Below are 15840 nucleotides of genomic sequence, written 5' to 3'. Positions count from 1 at the left end.
TTATTTTTGGAAAATTAATAAAGTGTGTGTGTGTGTGTGTATGCAATTTATATATATATATACCGTATTTTTCGCTCTATAAGATGCACCAGACCACAAGATGCACCTAGTTTTTGGAAGAGGAAAACAAGAAAAAAAATATTCTGAATCTCGGAAGCCAGAACAGCAAGAGGGATCGCTGCGCAGCAAAAGCAGCAATCTCTCTTGCTGTTCTGGCTTCTGGGATAGCTGCGCAGCCTGCATTCGCTCCATAAGACGCACACACATTTCCCCTTACTTTTTAGGAGGGAAAAAGTGAGTCTTACAGAGCAAAAAATACGGTGTGTGTGTGTGTGTGTGTGTGTGTGTGTACACACACACACACACACACACACACATACACACATATAATTCTAATATATATATTAGAATTGTAGAGTTGGAAGGAACCCTCCAAGGGTCATCTAGTCCAACCCCGTGCAATGCAGGAATCAACGCAGGAATTTGGTTGGAGAAAAAGCGAGGAGGAAAGGACGTGATAATGTGAAATGATGCCTGGCTTGCAGAAACTGGAGAGAGAAGCTTCTCTCTAGAACTCCTAGACATACTGGAAGACCTGGGGCAGGTGAAAGAAAGTCCTTCGCACAGTGCATAGCTGAACTGTGGTGCTCACTCCCAATTTGGGTGGCTTTAGAAGTGGGAAACATCAACTTCGTTGGACTAGTCATGTGGTTCGGATGCCTGATTATCGTCTTCCAAAGCAACTACTCTACTCCGAACTTAAAAATGGAAAGCGTAATGCTGGTGGTCAACAAAAGAGGTTTAAAGACTCTCTCCAGGCAAATCTAAAGAAATATAGTATAAACACAGACAACTGGGAAACACTGGCCTGCGAGCGCTCCAGTTGGAGAACAGTCTTTCCCAAAGGTGTCATGGGCTTTGAAGACGCTCGAACTAGGGACGCAAGGGAGAAATGTGCTAAGAGAAAGGCACATTTGGCAAACCCTCACCGGGATCAACTCCCGCCCGGAAACCAGTGTCCCCACTGTGGAAGGACGCGTGGATCCAGAATTGGCCTCCACAATCGCTTATGGACTCACTGTTAAAACCGTGTTCATGGAAGACAATCTTACTCGGCTATGAGGGATCGCAGAAGAGGAGGAAGATGATAACTGAAGGCAGCCATGCTCCTGAATGCCAGTTGCATTTGGAACCACAAGAAGGGAGAGTTGCTCTTGTGTTCGAATCCTGATTGCTGGTTTCCCACAGGCCACTGTGAGAACAGGATGCCGGTCTGAACCTGCAGGCTCCTCTTACGTTTGACATCTACCCTTCTTTTAAAATCAGCTAAGACTCTAGTCCTCATTGTTCCGAACAGAGAAGCCCAGGGGGCCGAATCGCCCCCATTCCTGTCCTAATAAATCATAGCAACGAAATCTCCCTTCCCTCTTTGCCTGGCTTTCTCCGGTGGTTACCTCCGCGGCTAATTTCCTGCCGAGCACTTGGAGCGAATGGCTTCCTAATTGCTTCATCTCTCGCGTAAAAAGGAGAAGGAGAATAAGAAGGAATCCTTCCATTATAACTCATCATATCAGAGACCCTCCTTTCCTTTGTCGCGGCCTATTATCACCACGTCGTCTTTCGCTCCCTCTTCTCCCTTCTCAATCCGCCCTGCTCCTGTCCCGGGTTCCGCTCGCTCGCTCCGGAACGACTAATTAGAAAACGGGCCCTGTCTCGGAAACCCTCGGCCGCAAACGACAAGCGCCTCGTGGCGAGGGGGGAGAGGGGAAAAAAATCAATTTTACAGTTACAGGAGCAGAATGAATGGAGGCGGCACGTTAAGAACAGGCACAACAGGCGAGAGGGAGAAAGAGATACCTTTGCCGGCATGTCGACCGCGCTAAGAAGGGGCAGCTGTGCGGAATCTGATAAGCCGGGAGACATTGGCGCAGCCAGGCACAGGCCGGCCCTATCGTTTGGCAAAGTGAGCCGGCTGCCTCGGGTGGTGGGTTGCTGAGGGTGGCGGTGGCAGCAGCAGCCCGTTCGCCCTCACAGTGGTGTCCCCAAAAGAATAATGGGAGCTGTAGTTTAAGGGTCCTGATTGTCCCCCAGAGCTATAATTTCCAGAGTGGCTTAACAGAGTGGTTTAACTCTTTTACACCTGCCCTTATTTCCTTCCTTCCTTCCTTCCTTTTTTTTTTTAAAAAAGACTTACTTTTCTCGCAGGGTAAATTTCCCTCTGAAAGTTGGCCTATACAGTGGTACCTTGGTTCTCGAACTTAATCTGTTCTGGGAGTCCGTTCGACTCCCAAAACCATTTGGAAGCCAAGGCATGGCTTCTGATTTGCTGCAGGAGCTTCCTGCGTTCAATCGGAAGCCGCGTCAGACGTTGGGCTTCCGAAAAGCATCCGCAAACCGGAACACTCACTTCTGGGTTTGCGGCGTTCGGGAGCCTATTTGTTTAACAGGTACCACTGTATCTACATTTGTTTGAAGTCCACTTAGTCATGCAGATTCATTTCAGTGGGTTCTACTCTGAATAAAGGTAAAAGGTAAAGGATCCCTGGACGGTTAAATCCAGTCAAAGGCGACTATGGGGTTGCGGCACTCATCTCGCTTTCAGGCCGAGGGAGCCGGCCTTTGTCCACAGACAGCTTTCTGCGTCATGTGGCCAGCAGGACGAAATCGCTTCTGTGACGGAAACCAGAGTGCATTGCAAACGCCGTTTACCTTCCCGCCCCAGCGGGACCTATTTATCCACTTGCACTGGTGTGCTTTCGAACTGCTAGGTTGGCAGAAACGGGTGGCACTGTGCTCTAAACTGCCGAGCCTCTTGGGCTTGCTGATTGGAAGGTCAGCGGTTCAAATCCCTGCGACGGTTCTGAGAGCCCACCGTTGCTCTGTCCCAGCTCCTGCCACCCTAGTAGCTTGAAAGCACGCCAGCACAAGTAGATAAATAGGTACCGCTGTGGTGGGACGGTAAACAGTGTTTCCTCACTTCCTCCTTTTAGTTGTTGGGGTTGATTCTACCAACGCTGGCTTTTCTCCAGATCCCTCTCAAAGTGTGGGTGAGTGCACTTTAATTTTGGCTCAGGGCTGATCCCAGGAGTGGGGAGAGACGTGACGAGAGCAAGTGGCCACCAGAACACTCACTCAAAAATCCAGAGAAGCCTGAAGACCTAGATATAGATTGGTGGCTCCTGTTCCAGAACAATGGAAGTGAATTATGGGGAGGAAAATCCTCAGCTCTGGCATGTGGCTTTTTGTCTCCAAATCCATCTAGTCCAGCGATTACTTGGGATGGAGGAGAGATTTGATTCAGCAAGCACTGAAAGCCGAATCAATAAAATTTGCACTTCCTGAAACCTGCAAACCTGAACGCAGCCGGCCTCCAAAATCTGTTCATCTGCCACTTTTTGCAGTTCCCCAGCCAAGCAACGTTTCCAAAAAAATGCATATGGCGAGGGCAAAGTGTGCCTAAAAGTGAAAACATTTATAAGAATAATAATGTACAAATGTGCATAATGCTGGGGGAAATTGCTTTGCAAAAATGTGCACCATTGTCAAAACCTGCAAACATGCTGTTGAATTTGCTGAAAATTCTGGGAATTGTTATTTTTTTTAAAAAAACACACTGGCAAATCGCTGCAAAACGTGGAAAACATATTGAAGGTTGGAAAAACGAGACATGGACAGATCTTTCCATCCTCTGTTGCACAGTTATGAATAATTATTTTTACATTAATTATTACATGGTCATTTAAAGTGCACTTTTGATGCCCCCCCCAGCACCCCAAGGTTGCAACCGCTGATGTTCCCTGGCTAGCTGAAAAGTACCGTATTTTTCGCTCTATAAGATGCACCTAGTTTTTAGAGGAGGAAAACAAGAAAAAAAATATTCTGAATCTCAGAAGCCAGAACAGCAAGAGGGATCGCTGCGCAGTGAAAGCAGGAATCCCTCTTGCTGTTCTGGCTTCTGGGATAGCTGCACAGCCTGCATTTGCTCCATAAGACGCACACACATTTCCCCTTACTTTTTAGGAGGGAAAAGGTGAGTCTTACAGAGCAAAAAATACGGTATTTAGGGGTGCATTTGGGTTGCCAACACCTCCCCACCCTCCAAACTAAGTTCCACTGTTCCGACTGCCGCTCTCAAGCCATAACTCTCCCGTTGTTTTTTTGCTGACAGCGGAAAGGCAGAGTTTCCCCTGAGGGATAAGATACAAATGCTTCTGGGACGCCCAGTCCATAAGAAAGAGATTCTCCCGCCCTCAGCACTCCCTCCCTCTTCCCTCCCCACGATGGATGGTGGCTGCGTTGCGTAGTGAGTGCTTAGAGAACTTCCTAATGTACTCGCCGCCTTGATTGATTTCCTGGAGCAGATCTCCTCTCTGGCTCTCTGTAGCACCACAGAGAAGCAGTAAATCTGGGCCGGCAAGACAGCGCACTTTTCCGGGGCCTGCCACCGATGCCCCGTAGAACTACAGCGAGTCTTTTGCAAGCACATGCACACATCAGAAGAGCTTAGGTTTGGTGAGTCCCTAAGCTACTGGCGCTGTGGGTCAAACCACAGAGCCTAGGGCTTGCCGATCAGAAAGTTGGCGGTTCGAATCCCCGCAATGACGGGGTGAGCTCCCGTTGCTCAGTCCCTGCTCCTGTCATCCTAGCAGTTCGAAAGCACGTCAAAGTGCAAGTAGATAAATAGGTACCACTCCAGCAGGAAGGTAAACAGCGTTTCCGTGCGCTGCTCTGGTTCGCCAGAAGCGGCTTAGTCCTGCTGGCCACATGACCCGGAAGCTGTACGCCGGCTCCCTCGGCCAATAAAGCGAGATGAGCGCCACAACCCCAGAGTCGGGCACGACTGGCCCTAATGGTCAGGGGTCCCTTTACCCTTTACCTTAAGCTACTGAAAGTAATGGGGCCCTTGTCACTGTTTTTCTGTTGAATAAATGCTATATGGTAATTTATGGACCTAATAGGTATCTCAAGCCATTTGCCCATGTGGCCATGCAACCAGTCCATGCAGAATGTAGGCACCCTATATATAGAAAGGAGCAAAGCAGTGATATTTTAGGGAGCCCATTTCTCACATCACAGGAGCCTACACAACACAAAACACTGTTGCTGTATGTAGGTTTTATTTTATTTGTTTTTGATCTTATATTTTGGAAATGTACATCCAGGTGTTTCCCCCCCCCCTTTAATTCTTTTGGAGGGGCCCTAAGGTATAGCTTGTTTAGCTTATACATAAATCCGGCACTGGAAGAGCTGGTTCAGGCCAAAGGGGGCCCATTGAGTCCAGCATCCTGTTTATAGCTGTCAAGCGTCCCTTATTTGGCGGGACAGTCCCTTATCCCAGCGCCATGTCCTGCTGCTGTCCCTTATTGATGAGGCTTCGTTTGGCTGCTGGCTGGGCTTTCTGCCTTTGGCTTGGAGGGGCTCAGAAGTTGAACATACCTGTGCCTGGAAAATCCCTTATTTTGGCTGCTGATCCCTTATTTTCGAGGCTAAAAGGTAAAGGTAAAGGTACCCCTGCCCGTACGGGCCAGTCTTGACAGACTCTGGGGTTGTGCGCCCATCTCACTCAAGAGGCCGGGGGCCAGCGCTGTCCGGAGACACTTCTGGGTCACGTGGCCAGCGTGACATCGCTGCTCTGGCGAGCCAGCGCAGCACACGGAAACGCCGTTTACCTTCCCGCCAGTAAGCGGTCCCTATTTATCTACTTGCACCCGGGGGTGCTTTCGAACTGCTAGGTTGGCAGGCGCTGGGACCGAGCAACGGGAGCGCACCCCGCCGCGGGGATTTGAACCGCCGACCTTTCGATCGGCAAGCCCTAGGCGCTGAGGCTTTTACCCACAGCGCCACCCGCGTCCCCATTTCCCATATTTTCGAGGCTGCTGGTCCCTTATTTTCAAATCTGTACGTTGGCAGCTATCATCCTGTTCTCACAGCAACCAAATGCCCCGAAGAGCCTAGAATCAAGATAGACTGGGCCTGGAGGTTCCACAGGAAGCTTAGAAGAGCCTGATGGATCAGGCCAATGACCCACAGAGTCCAGCGTCCCGTTTTCACAGTGGCCAGCCAAATGCCCCAGGGGGGAAAGAGCAAGCAGGATCCGATCAGAAGAGCAACACTCTCTTCTCCTGTGGTTTCTAGCAGCTGGTCTTCAGAAGCATCACTGCCTCTGCCTGCAGAGCAAAGCCTTCATAGCTCATAGTCATCAATAGTCCTCTCCTCCATGAATTTGTCTACCCTTCTTTTATATCATCCTCATCAGTATCAGTGCTTTTTTCTACGAAAATGGTTAGAGGTACTCTCCTTTTCTTAGTCATATTGAAATACAGTGGTACCTCAGGTTACATACGTTTCAGGTTACAGACTCCACTAACCCAGAAATAGTACCTCGGGTTAAGAACTTTGCTTCAGGATGAGAACACAAATCGTGCTCTGGCGGCAGCAGGAGGCCCCATTAGCTAAAGTGGTGCTTCAGGTTAAGAACAGTTTCAGGTTAAGAACGGACCTCCGGAACGAATTAAGTACTTAACCCGAGGTACCACAGTACTGCCCCGCAATGAGGCCAAACTTAGATTCACAAAATGTTTAGGGGTAAGCGTCCCCCTGCGTCCCCCCAGAAAAAAGCACTGATGATAATTTATTACTTATACCACACCAATCTGGCTGGGTTTCCTCAGCCACTTGGAAGGCTTCCAAAAGAATATTCAAAACACGATAAAACATCAAACATTAAAAACTTCCCTAAACAGGGCTGCCTTCAGATGTCTTCTAAAAGTCAGATAGTTGTTTATCTCCTTGACATCTGATGGCGTTCCACAGGGTGGGTGCCACCACCAAGAAGGCCCTCTGCCTGGTTCCCTGTAGCTTCACTTCTCACAGGGAGGGAACCACCAGAAGGCCCTCAGAGCTGGACCTCAGTGTCCAGGCTGAACGATGGGGATGGCGATGCTCCTTCAGGTAGACTGGGCCGTTTAGGGCTTTCAAGGTCAGCACCAACACTTTGAATTGTGCTCGGAAACGTACTGGGAGCCAACGTAGGTCTTTCAGGACTGCTGTTATATGTTCCTGGCAGCCATTCCCAGTCACCAGTCTAGCGACCGCATTCTGGATTAGCTGTAGTTTCCCGGTCACCTTCAAAGGTAGCCCCACGGAGAGCACATTGCAGTAATCAGATGTTGGAATGGACCCAGAGAGTCATCCAGTCCAACCCCCTGCGATACAGGAAACTTTCGCCCAACCGACAACCACCCTGAGCTACGTTACAGCAGATCACTTGCATGGGATGCAGAAGGCCTCAGGTTTCCTTCCAGGTACGGCTAGGGAAGACTCCCTGTCTGAAATCCTGGTGCCAGTCAGTGCAAGCAATATCCACTGTCCGACTCGGTAAAACGCAGCTTCCTAAATCCTTCTATTCTAACGTGCCGGTGGTCTCCCGGGACCCCCGACAGACATGCGGCGGTGGCTTCACAGCTCTGTCCTCTTGGCAAGGTGTCACCCTTTTCATCTAGCTATCCCGTAATGAGTCCTTTCTTTCGCTTCTCCTTCCTCCTAATTGGAAGGGAGGGGGCAGGCATCCTTGAATCACCCTTTTCTCCGTGACCCTGTTGCTGCCCCTCTCCCCATTCCTTCTCTCCTTGGGAAATGGTCCTTCCGTCTCTTCCCCAAACCCCTTAATTATTCCAGGTTCTGAAATCTCCATTCCCACCTGGGGGAAGGGGGGCAATTATGGAGGATCTGGTTGCTTGGAGCTGTAATTCGCAACTTTACCCTTCTGGGTTCAATCAAGCGGGCTCTGGGAAAGGGAAATGAATTTGTCTCTCTGCATGTGTGTGTGTGTGTGTTTGTGTGCATGCATGCGCAATGAAAGTAACAACAGACTTGCGTTAAAAAAAACACCAGGGGTGCTTCCAGAATATTTGTCTGCTGAAAATTCACGTCCTCCGTTTGCTTACAAGGAAATTAATAATAATAATAATTTTTTATTTATACTCCGCCCTCCCCAGCCTACAGGGACGCGGGTGGCGCTGTGGGTAAAAGCCTCAGCGCCTAGGGCTTGCCGATCGAAAGGTCGGCGGTTCGAATCCCCGCGGCGGGGTGCGCTCCCGTTGTTCGGTCCCAGCGCCTGCCAACCTAGCAGTTCGAAAGCACCCCCGAGTGCAAGTAGATAAATAGGGACCGCTTACTGGCGGGAAGGTAAACGGCGTTTCCGTGTGCGGCTCTGGCTCGCCAGAGCAGCGATGTCACGCTAGCCACGTGACCCGGAAGTGTCTCCGGACAGCGCTGGCCCCCGGCCTCTTGAGTGAGATGGGCGCACAACCCTAGAGTCTGTCAAGACTGGCCCGTACGGGCAGGGGTACCTTTACCTTTACCTCCCCAGCCAAGGCCGGGCTCAGGGCAGCTAACAAGCAATAATAAAACAAGCTGAATGAATACAACTTAAAAACAAGATTAAAATATAACATCAAAAATATTGAAACGTTAAAATGTTAAGATGCAGCCTCATCACAGGAGGAGAAAGGAAAGAAAGAAAGAAAGAAAGAAAGAAAGAAAGAGGGGGAGGGAATCAAACTGGCTCCAAGCCAAAGGCCAGGTGGAACAACTCTGTCTTACAGGCCCTGCGGAAAGAAATCAGATCCTGGTCTCATGAGGCAAAGCATTCCACCAGAATGGGGCCAGTGTTGAAAAGGCCCTGCCTCTGGTTGAAGCTAATCTAACTTCCTTGGGGCCTGGGACCACTAGGGTGTTGTTATTTATGGACCTTGAGGCTCTCCGTGGGGCATACCGGGAGAGGCAGTCCCATAGGTACGAGGGTCCTAGGCCGTGAAGATGCGGGCTACTTGTTTGTTGATCTCCTAAAGTTTATACGCTGCTTGATTGTAAAACAACAACCACAAAGCGGTTTACAAAAAAAGAACAAAACCATAAAATTAGCAATAAGAAAAATCAACAGCATTCATTTAAATCTATAAAAAAATAAAACAAATTGTCCAGTAGCACCGTAAAGGTAAAGGGACCCCTGACCATTAGGTCCAGTCGTGGCCGACTCTGGGGTTGCAGCGCTCATCTCGCTTTACTGGCCGAGGGAGCCAGCGTACAGCTTCCGGGTCATGTGGCCAGCAGGACTAAGCCGCTTCTGGCGAACCAGAGTAGCACCTTAGAGACCAACTAAGTTTGTTCCTGGTACGTTTTGACTGCGTCAGACCAACACAGCTACCTACCTGAATCTAGCAATCATTTAATATTTTCTAAAAGTTAAAACAGACTAGAAACATACTAAAACTCTCGCCGATTTTCTAAATATCTGAGTGGACTTGTCCTAACAGAAATGTATGTAGTAGTAGTAGCAGTAATTTATACCCCACGCATCTGGTTGGGTTTTCCCATCCACTCTGGGCAGCTCCCAGCAGAATATTAAAAACACGATAAAACATCAACCATTAAAAACTTACCTAAACAGGGCTGCCGTCGGATGTCTTCTGGCAGTTCCCTCACTGCGAGAAATGAAGTTACAGGGAACCAGGCAGAGGGCCTTCTTGGTGGTGGCACCCACCATGTCTCTGCTTCTTAAGATGCTGTCTAGGTTTATCAACTGTAGAATGAATATTATGTAGCTCCTGTAATTAATGGTGCCTGTTCTGCAGACTGGAGCAGTTGAATCAGTGCATATGGGGTGAAACAACTTTCTCTTTAGACCACTGGTGTCCAAACTTTTCTCAAAGAGGGCCAGATTTGATGAAGTGAAGGGCCATGGGGGCCAACCAAAGGGCCAGCCAAAGTTGTTAACATTATTTTTTGGGGGGGATTGAAGATGTTGAGTGTTTTGTACTGAGTTGAATAGGATCGAAAATGCAGCAGTCTGATGGGTCATAGAACAATAGGATCCAGAATGCAGCAGTCTGATTGGTCCTAGGACAATGCAGCAATATGATTGGTCTGCAGGAGCCACCCAATCCAGCTCCAGATGGAAGTGAATCCACAACCTGATTGGCCTACAGGAGAATTCCGGAATTAGCCAATCACGTGCACCCCATTGTGTAAATAATGTATATAAAGCAGATACTTTGAGGGAACTTTCATTCCTCCTCACCACTATGAGCTGAATAAAGAGCATGAAATCCACTCTCGACTCCGAGTATATTTCATTGAGCTTTTTTTTAGCGTTTAAGTTGTTGAGTTGTTTTTTTAGGATTTTACCCCAGGAAATAAACTGCCACAGGGGCCGGATTAAACTGACCGAATGGCCGGATTAGGCCCCCAAAATGGACTTTGGACATGACTGCCTTGTTGTCGTTGTGGTTGTTTAGTCGTCTCCGCCTCTTCGTGACCCCTGGACCAGAGCACGCCAGGCACTCCTGTCTTCCACTGCCTCCCGCAGTTTGGCCAAACTCATGCTGGTAGCTTCGAGAACACTGTCCCACCATCTCATCCTCTGTCGCCCCCTTCTCCTTGTGCCCTCCATCTTTCCCAACATCAGGGTCTTTTCCAGGGAGTCTTCTCTTCTCATGAGGTGGCCAAAGTCTTGGAGCCTCAGCTTCAGGATTTGTCCTTCCAGTGAGCACTCAGGGCTGATTTCCTTCAGAATGGAGAGGTTGGATCTTCTTGCAGTCCATGGGACTCTCAAGAGTCTCCTCCAGCACCAGAATTCAAAAGCATCCATTCTTCGGTGATCAGCCTTCTTGATGGTCCAGCTCTCACTTCCATACATCACTACTGGGATAACCTTAGACTGCCGTAGACGATGCCTTATAGCAATGCCTTCCAGGCCGCAGGCTGGAGCAAGGCTAGCCTCTGATTGTTCCAGTGGTCTCCCCCCGGTAGCAGGATGCCATTGCCCTGTAGAGGTCAGAGCGCGTTGCACTAGGACCAAGGAGAGACCAGTGTTCGAATCCTACCATTCAGGCATGAAGCTCGCTGGGACTAGTCACTGTCTTTCAACCTGACCTACCTCGTAGGGCTGCTGTGAGGATAAAATGGAAGGTTTGGGGGGGAGGGAACCACCTTGAGTTCCTTAGAGAAAAAACACAATATAAATGTAGTAATAATAATACAGTGCTTCCCCCCCCCAAAAAAACCCCCAAAATGTTTAGGTGTACTTTCATTTTCACCCAAGAAAATCACCGTTTTTATAGTTCAAATTGGGGAAAATAAAGACAGTAAATGGGCAAAAGTACAAAGATCCACAAAATGTTCAGGGGTATGCATACCCCTGCATCCCCCCAGAAAAAAAGCACTGATAATAGAAATGATAAATAGCAATGCAAAGCACGAGGGACGCGGGTGGCACTGTGGGTTAAACCACAGAGCCTAGGACTTGCCGATCAGAAGGTCAGCGGTTCGAATCCCCACGACAGGGTGAGCTCCCGTTGCTCGGTCCCTGCTCCTGCCAACCTAGCAGTTCGAAAGCACGTCAAAGTGCAAGTAGATAAATAGGTACCGCTCTGGCGGGAAGGTAAACAGCGTTTCCGTGCGCTACTCTGGTTCGCCAGAAGCGGCTTAGTCCTGCTGGCCACATGACCCGGAAGCTTGGCCAATAAAGCGAGATGAGCGCCGCAACCCCAGAGTCGGTCACGACTGGACCTAATGGTCAGGGGTCCCTTTACCTTTACCTTAATGCAAAGCACAGCGTCCACCTCAAAAGAATTTGTGGCTTGAAATGCGGCTAAAATCCACACTTGGCCGAATTTTGCAATGCAATTCTCCAACAAAAAACTGCATACATTGGGGGAAGCTGTGTGTGTGTGTGTGTGTGTGTGTGTGTGTGTGTGTAAATGCACGTGTTTGTGAAAATAGCACACACACACACATTTGGAAACAATTGTTTGCAAATTAAGTGTCATTGCATTCAAAACACTGGCAAAATCCAGCTGGATTTTTTACTAGGCATAGATCTAAGGCAGCCCCATCCATTCGTTTCAGGGGGCCTACTCATGAGGTGGGTAAACCTCCGATACAACCCAACGTCTCCCTTAAAAGAAACGAGAGCGAAAGCAAGCATGCTTCGTATCTGACAGTGATCCGTGTCTGGTTTATGTTGCGCCGATGTACCCAAAACGGCTCTCTGTTGTTAGGTGACAACAGAGATGACAAAGACATTTGACACCCCCCCTCCAATAATATAAAAAAGGGGGGAAATGACAAGGAGCAATTAGAAGGTGGCAGAGCAAAGGGAACACACAGAGAAAGAAGTTGACTTTTTACATAGATCTCCTAAACCTAAAGGAAAGATGGCAGGATATTTTAAAAAGGAACATCCCACAGACTCGGCTTGTTGTCTCAAAGGTGGCGTCTGTTTTGTGAGCAAGTGGTTGGAGCGTTGCACTAGGACCTGGAAAACTAGGCTTGGACATGAAGCCCACTGGGGAACGCCCTCCCATTAGGTGTCAAGGAAATAAACAACTATCTGACTTTTAGAAGGCATCTGAAGGCAGCCCTGTTTAGGGAAGTTTTCAATGTTTGATCTTTTATCGTGTTTTTAATATTCTGTTGAGAACTGCCCAGAGTGGCTGGGAAAACCCAGCCAGATGGGCAAGGTATGATGATGAAGAAAGCAAGCTTGTTTTCTCCTGCTCCAGAGGGGACTCAAACAAATGGATTCCAAACAAGAAAGGAGATCCCTTTGTGAAGAACTTTCTGTTGTGGAGAGCCATTCAACAGCGGAACAGACGACCTCTTTCCTTGCAGCTTTTAAGCAGAGGTTGGGTGGCCAACTTATTAGGGATTCCGTAGAGAAAAGCAATGACAAACCTAGACAGCATCTTCAAAAGCAGAGACATCACCTTGCCGACAAAGGTCCGTATAGTTAAAGCCATGGTTTTCCCAGTAGTGATGTATGGAAGTGAGAGCTGGACCATCAAGAAGGCTGATCGCCGAAGAATGGATGCTTTTGAATTCTGGTGCTGGAGGAGACTCTTGAGAGTCCCATGGACTGCAAGAAGATCAAACCTCTCCATTCTGAAGGGAATCAGCCCTGAGTGCTCACTGGAAGGACAGATCCTGAAGCTGAGGCTCCAAGACTTTGGCCACCTCATGAGAAGAGAAGACTGCCTGGAAAAGACCCTGATGTTGGGAAAGATGGAGGGCGCAAGGAGAAGGGGACGACGGAGGACGAGATGGTGGGACAGTGTTCTCGAAGCTGCGAACATGAGTTTGACCAAACTGGGGGAGGCAGTGGAAGACAGGAGGGCCTGGCGTGCTCTGGTCCAGCAGGTCACGAAGAGGCGGACACGACTAAACGACTAAACAACAACAACAATATTCTGCTGGATTCCAAACAAGAAAGGAGATCCCGACTGAACATTTTGAAGAACTTTCTGTTGCTGAGAGCCATTCAACAGTAGAACGGACAACCTCCTTCCTTGCAGGCTTTTAAGCAGAGGTTGGGTGGCCAACTTATTAGGGATTCCGTAGCAGTGATTCCTTCCAAGTCCATGATTCTGTGACTCAGGTGAAGGAAACTGGTCTGGGCACATTCCAGCTGGGACGCTGAGCCTCCAGGGACCTGGGGCCTGGAAGGGACAAGGGGGGAGTGCAGCTTTGAGCATCACCAAAGGGTCATTGCTCATTGGGAACCCCCCAAATATTTGATGATTCTCGACGCTCTGCCCTCGGCGAGGGAAGATGCCGCAGCCTCGGAGGCCGGTGGTAAGAAGGTGGTGCTTCAACATTCACAAGGGGCGATTAATTATTGAATAACCCGCATCCGAAGCATAAGAAAGAAGCTGTATAAATGCATATTATTACGGCGTAATTAGTGCCATACATTTCCCATCTCTCTCTCTCTCTCCCCAAGCCTCTCTCTCCCCCCCATATCTCTCACATGCACAAACAGCCCAATGTGTACAGGAAACCGGGGTGGGGTTTTTTTTGGGGGGGGGTCCAAGAATATTTGGATCTGCATAAATCTCCCTCTTCCCTGCTCCGATCCTATAAGCCCTTTCCATCTCTGTCGCCTGCGTATCTATATTTGTAATTTCTCAACCCCCACCCCATTTCTCATTTCTCTCCCTCTCTCCGTCATCTTCATCTTCTCCTTGGCAGTTTATAGGCCCTTTTATGAGATTACGTGGCAGAGGCGGTTTTTGACAGGGACTGTGTTTAGGAAGCGGTTGGGCTGAGGTGTGCGAGGGAGGCGTTGGCAGAGGCAAAGGGGCTCTTCAAATCCCCATTTCTGGTGGTGTGGACCGGAAAGGAGGCCAAAAAGGGCTCTCAAACTCTCCACCTCTGGTAGCATGTACAGGAAGATAACTTTTTGCATAGCCAAAGGGCTCTCTAGACGCGGGTGGCGCTGTGGTCTAAACCACTGAGCCTCTTGGGCTTGCCGATCGGAAGGTCGGCGGTTCGAATCCCCACGACGGAGTGAGCTTCCGTTGCTCTGTCCCAGCTCCTGCCAACCTAGCAGTTCGAAAGCACACTAGTGCAAGTAGATAAATAGGTACCGCTGCGGCGGGAAGGTAAATGGTGTTTCCATGCGCTCTGGTTTCCATCATGGTGTCCCGTTGTGTTCTGCTTTCCGAACGTTTTGGAAGTCAAACGGACTTTTGGAACGGATTCCTTTCGACTTCCGAGGTACAACTGTAGTTCAGGTGATGGAGGGATCCTTTGGGGTCAGGCATGACCCCTTGCCTATACAGTGGTACCTCAGGTTACATACGCTTCAGGTTACAGACGCTTCAGGTTACAGACTCCGCTAACCCAGAAATAGTGCTTCAGGTTAAGAACTTTGCTTCAGGATGAGAACAGAAATCGCGCGGCAGCAGCGGGAGGCCCCATTAGCTAAACTGGTGCTTCAGGTTAAGAACAGTTTCAGGTTGAGAACGGACCTCCGTAACAAATTAAGTACTTAACCTGAGGCATCACTGTATCTGCAACCACAGAATCATAGACCCATAGAATCCTCTAGTTCAACCATTTGCAATGCTTTGAACCCTCCAGCGAAGGAGAGACCCAATGCTATCCCAATGTATTATTATTATTATTGCTATCATTCCCTTAAACTCCTGAAATAAACGACAAGCCAGTGTACAGCATAAAACACAAAACAGCAACAAAGTCCCTACCTGTAGGCTTACGATCTGCATAAGGAGACACGGGAAAGAAGGCGATAAGAGACAGTGTGTGTGTGTTGGAGGGAAACAACCAGTCAGATCAGAGGAGCCTTGGGGAGACGGATCAATCTCAAGACGTTCCTTAGAGAGGTGCAGCATGAAAATATCTGTAGGCAAGGAGTTCCAAAGATAAGGCTCCACAACAGGAAAAGGCATCAAGCGACGAGAAGAGCTTCAGTGTTCCTATCTGCATTTTATTGGGGAAACGTTTCCAGGCTGAGGGCCGTATTTCCTTCTGGACCAGCTTCTGGGGGCCATGTGCCTGTGGTGGGCGGAGCCAGAGGCAAAAGTGGGCGGGGCAATGCATGTAACTGTTTTTGTTGTTTAGTCGTTTAGTCGTGTCCGCCTCTTGGTGACCCCCTGGACCAGAGCACGCCAGGCCCTCTGTCTTCCACTGCCTCCCGCAGTTTGGTCAGACTCATGTTCATAGCTTCGAACATGTCCCATCATCTCATCCTCTGTCATCCCCTTCTCCTTGTGCCCTCCATCTTTCCCAACATCAGGGTCTTTTCCAGGGAGTCTTCTCTTCTCATGAGGTAGCCAAAGTCTTGGAGCCTCGGCTTCAGGATCTGTCCTTCCAGTGAGCACTCAGGGCTGATTTCCTTCAGAATGGAGAGGTTTGATCTTCTTGCAGTCCATGGGACTCTCAAGAGTCTCCTCCAGCACCAGAATTCAAAAGCATCCATTCTTCGGCGATCAGCCTTCTTGATGGTCCAGCTCTCACTTCCATACATCACTACTG

This window comes from Podarcis raffonei, chromosome 18 (assembly GCF_027172205.1).
Source record: "Podarcis raffonei isolate rPodRaf1 chromosome 18, rPodRaf1.pri, whole genome shotgun sequence".
In the NCBI taxonomy this organism is placed as follows: domain Eukaryota; kingdom Metazoa; phylum Chordata; class Lepidosauria; order Squamata; family Lacertidae; genus Podarcis; species Podarcis raffonei.
This window is presented reverse-complemented; position numbering follows the sequence as displayed.